Consider the following 5,169-nt stretch of genomic DNA (forward strand, 5'->3'; position numbering starts at 1 on the left):
TTTTTGATATGAAATCTAGCTCTGTCGCCCAGGCTGGAGTGCAGTGGCTTGATGTTGGCTCACTGCAACCTCTGCCTCCCGAGTTCAAGCCTCTGCCTCAGCCTCCTGAGTAGCAGGGATTACAGGCATGCGCCACCACGCCCGGCTAATTTTTTGTATTTTTAGTAGAGAGGGGCTTTCACCATGTTGACCAGGCTGATCTCGAACTCCTGACCTTGTGATCCACCCACCTCAGCCTCCCAAAGTGCTGGGATTACAGGCGTGAGCCACCACGCCCAGCCTCAGTCCCACTTTTTAACCGATGTCTACAAAGATGTGGTGAGCTTTCCTCTCCACCCCTGTCACCCACTGTCACCATGAGTCCCCACACCTGCTGGGTCTGACCTCTATCCCTTTCGTCGTGTGCCCCCTCCATCTGGAATGCCCTTCCGTCCTCCTCCCTCTTGAAGACTCAGTCCCCATCCCTCCTCCATGAGGGCCACCCTGATTTATTTCCCCTTTGCTGGCCTCCACCCCACACTGCCCAGGGCTGCTATGAGCATGACCTGTCATGCTTGGTTGACCATAATTGATTTTGACCTTTGCCTCCCCCAGAAGACTGAGTTCCCAGAGGGCAGGATGGTAAGGGTTACCAGACGAAATGCAGTTCATCCAGTTTCAATCTGAATTTCAGATAAACAGATAATGCTTTAGTATTCTATATCCCAAATATTGCATGGGGCATACTTGTACTAAAATACAGCTTGTTTATCTGAGATTCAAAGCTAGTCAAACGTCCTGGGTTTTGTTGTTGCTGTTTTTGTTAATCTGGCAGCCCGCGGGACGTCCACTATGTACTGAATGCTTCTGCTGTGCTAGCTCTGGGCTGTGCTAGCTCTGGGCTATGGCACTAACAGGCAGGTTCTTCTTTTTTTATTTTTATTTTTGAGACTGAATCTTGCTCTGTCATCCAGGCTGGAATGCAATGGCGTAATCTCACCTCACTGCAACCTCTGCCTCCCAGGTTCAAGCCATTCTTCTGCCTCAGCCTCCCAAGCATCTGGGACTACAGGCATGTGCCACGACGCCTGGCTAATTTTTGTATTTTTAGTAGAAACCCAGTTTTGCCATCTTGGCCAGGCTGGTCTCAAACTCCTGACCTCAAGTGAACCACCTGCCTTGGCCTCCCAAAGTGCTGGGACTGCAGGTGTGAGCCACCGCACCCGGCCCAGGTTATTCTGAAGTCCTATTGTCATTCTTATTTCGTGGAGGGGTAGTTGAGGCTAGGGCCACGTCTTGCTATGGTTAGTAAAGTACCCAGTGAATGCCATATTATTATTATTATTATTATTATTATTGAGACAGGGTCTTGCTCTCTTGCCCAGGCTGGAGTGCAGTGGCACAATCTTGGCTCACTGCAGCCTCCACCTCCTGGGTTCAAGCTATTCTTCTGCCTCAGCCTCCCAAGTAGCTGGGACTACAGGTGCCCTCTACCATGCCTGGCTAATTTTTTGTATTTTTAGTAGAAACCCAGTTTCACCGTGTTAGCCAGGATGGTCTTGATCTCCTGACTTGGTGATCCGCCCGCCTCAGCCTCCCAAAGTGCTGGGATTACAGGCGTGAGCCACCACGCCCAGCTAATTTTGTTTGTATTTTTAGTAGAAACCCAGTTTCACCGTGTTAGCCAGGATGGTCTTGATCTCCTGACTTGGTGATCCGCCCGCCTCAGCCTCCCAAAGTGCTGGGATTACAGGCGTGAGCCACCGCGTCCGGCCATCAACTATTTTTATTAATTTACTGTGACCATCAACTGCGATTACACCGGTAAGGCACCTAGCAGGGGACATGCCAGAATCAGAATCCAATCAATGGTACAGCTGCAGCTGGGGAGGCTCACAGGTGGGGCTGGAGGGCCCCGGACTCTGTGCCATCACCCACAGTCCCACAGCAGAGGCACAGACTCAGCTGTCTCCTCGCTCACACAGCTGGTAAGTGGCATTTGAACACCCATCTGTCTGTGTGATGCAGAGCCTGGCCGGCAATATGGGCATGCAGGGAGTGAAGAGATGGAACGTGTCTCAGGGGCTTCTCCTGGGGCCTAGCTTTCGGCTGTCACTGTCCTCGTTCTCCCAGCCTAGAGGGGGCCTAACTGGGGAACAGGAAAGCTGTCCTGGCTGCTGGGCTGCTGGATGTGAACAGCCCAGGGTGCAGTTACCACCAAAAGACACTAGGTGGAGCCACAACCTACCCCCAGACCCAGGAGAAGTTCCAGGTTGGGGGCCTATTGGGTTCCAATTCACCTTTTGTGCCCAGGAGGCCAATTCTTCACAGGACTTCACATCCTGCCCATCTACCTCCCCCAGTCTATCACCCCCCAGATCAACCACATGCTCCACCCCGCATCCATCCCTCGCTCAACCATCCAACTACCCATCCACTTGTTGCCTGCCCATCAATGTGTACCAGGCCACCCCCCTTTGCCCATCCACCCTCTTGTTCCCAACACGACTTAGCCCCTCTTCTGACCCCTGTCACGTGTGCCCTTTACCTCCCTCTCACACACATCCTGAGACCCTCCCAGCTGGCATCTCCCTGTCCCTAAAGCCCTGGTTCTCTGTCCACTTCCCTGACTCCTGAGACCCCCAAGGCTGTCTGCAGCCTCCGTGGACCCTCACTCACTGATTTCTCCCCCGTCCCCACTCCCTAGACACAGGGCTGCCATTTGCTGGGGCTGATGTTGGGCCTGGCACTTCATGATGGTGCAGGGAGCAGGCAGCATGCCTGGTGATCCAGAGAGGGTCCTGTCGACACAGATGAGGCAGACAGAAGACCCAGCTATGTATCTATGTTCAGACACATGCTGGCTCATGGCTGCCGGCCTCCACACCCCAGTGCCAGCATCATCCCCACGCACACTCACATGCTGGTGCATCAGGAACAGGCTGATTAATATTTCATGACCAACACTCAGTGGCCTAAATTATTCACCCCGTAACCAAGGCACAGTGAGTGCCGGGGTCTTGGGGATTGGGGGCTGGTGGGGGCCCACTGGGTTCTTTCTGCAGAGGCCCACAGTGATGTGCATAGCTGCGGGGGGCCAGACCTGTGGTGAGCTCTGCTCTCCCAGCACCCCCGACTTGGCAGAGATCCATGACCCAGGGGTGCCCAGCCAGCCGGAGAAGGTCTGAGAAGCTGGCAGCAAGCAGGATCTGAGCAGCAGGGGGCAGTGGTACCCACAGCCTCCTGCAGGGCCGCTGGCTGGCACTCCCAGCCCAAGTTCCTGGCACAGAATGAGCCCTCAGTAAGTGCTGGAGCTTGTCACCATTCTTATTAGTATCTGCACTCATGCGCCCCATTATGGAGTCAGAGCCTCCAGCTTGGAATACCCCAGAACCTGGGGCAGGTATGCTGATGGGCTGGGTGGGAGGGGGTCCTGGCTCAACATCCCCTTCCACCTTGGCCAGAGGGCAAGAAGAACAATGGGCACTCTCACAGTCACTGGGCAGTATTACAAAGATATGGATGAGCATAAGGACCCAAATGAAATTCCCATCACACACCTGGAATCCAAGCACCTTGGGAGGCCAAAGCAGGAGGACTGCCTGAGCCTAGGAGTTCGAGACCAGCCTGGGCAACATAGAGAGACCCCCATCTCTACAAACAATACAAAAATCAGCCAGGTGTGTTGGTGAACAGCTGTAGTCCCAGCCACTCAGGAGGCTGAGGAGGGAGGATGATTTGAGTCCAGGAAGTTGAGGCTGCAGTGAACTATGATCACACCACTGCACTCCAGCCTGGGTGTCCGAGCAAGACCCTGTCTCTAAAATAAATAAATAAATAAATAAGAACATAAACAAAATTCCCATTACTGGAGAGATGAATTAATAAAAGTAATAATAGTAAATAATAATAATAATAGTGATAGCAGCCACCGTTTACTGAATGATTACTCTATCTCAAGCACTGTGGTGAGTACAACACACACGTTCTCTCAGCTGGTCCTTGTAACAACCCGACAGGGCAGGTGTTAGCATTGTTCTCCTGGTACAGACGAAGAAACTGAGGCACAGAGCGCTAAGATCACTCTATGAGAAAGAGGCAGAGCCCCGATTTGAGGCTGTGTCTGATGCAGAGCCTGCACCCCTTCTGCTCTTGGTCGTTCTGTCCCGGTGCCTCCCTCCCTTCCACCACACAGACCACTGCCCTTCCCCGCAGACCTCACTGCTGGGAACTCAGGAACACTGCCAGCTGCTGGGGCACAGCCCCACGGGAGGATCTGTAGGGAGGGCCCCGGCTTCACTAAAGGAGGACCTGGCTCGAGTCCCGTGCCTTTGAGCTGTGCCACAGTCTTGCTTCTTGTCTGTGTTCCCAAACCCATCCATGAAATGGGGGCAAGAGTCGTCATCCCGACCTTGTGCGGAGCGCCTGAGAAGTGCTTGCAGAGCCCTGAGCACGGGCCTGGTGCCTGGCGCACAGCCATTGCTGAACTTTATGATCCTTCCCTGTGCCTGGGAGGACCAGCCACCAGGAGGGCCCATGACTGGCCTGGCGTGTCCAGGTACTGCCAAGTACGGGCCAGGCTGGGCATCATTTCTGCTGTGGGGAACACTACCTAGAGGGGAGAGAAGGGGTCTTGGGGGAGACCTCTGGCTCCCAGACCCCTGCCAGCTCTAGCCCCGACCACGGTGACAGCTGCAGAAAAGTGCTCCCAGACCAAGCGCTTGCTCTTTGCCCTGGCTTTGACCCAAACCCTCTTTGTAGGTCAGAGGCTCCCTGGTGATGATCATATAAATCATGATTTGTTTTCTTTCTCCTGGGAACAAAGATGCTATGGATGAACTGTAACTATTCATCAAGTCACCTCTGATTACACAAAAGAAACATGGGTCGCCCGCGCGGGCTGTGGGAATCTCCGGCGGAGACTGGTGCCAGCTGACTGCCAACGCCGCCACAGGGAGTGAGCTGCCCATGGAGCCAGACTCAGGCTGAAGAATGATTCCCGCGTCCCTCCCCACTGCCAGGAATGCCTCCCCAGAGGGAGGCCAGGAGGAGGCTGTCCCTCCGAGATCAGTCCACTTGCGGCCTATGACTGCTTCGAATTGAAATCCACAGAGCCGCCGGGCGCGGTGGCTCACGCCTGTAATCCCAGCACTTTGGGAGGCTGAGACGGGCGGATCACGAGGTCAGGAG

At 54.3% G+C, this 5,169-nt stretch overlaps 1 protein-coding gene across 1 annotated transcript in view; it reads right to left on the reverse strand.

The window, feature by feature from the left end:
- The window catches only part of ESPN (espin), a gene marked incomplete at its 5' end in the record, with an annotated part of 37,681 nt that overhangs the window by 21,861 nt on the left and 10,651 nt on the right, over window positions 1-5,169 (reverse strand). The gene's annotated exons all lie outside the window — the stretch shown is intronic.

This window comes from Colobus angolensis, unplaced genomic scaffold, assembly GCF_000951035.1.
Source record: "Colobus angolensis palliatus isolate OR3802 unplaced genomic scaffold, Cang.pa_1.0 Scaffold170, whole genome shotgun sequence".
NCBI lineage: Eukaryota > Metazoa > Chordata > Mammalia > Primates > Cercopithecidae > Colobus > Colobus angolensis.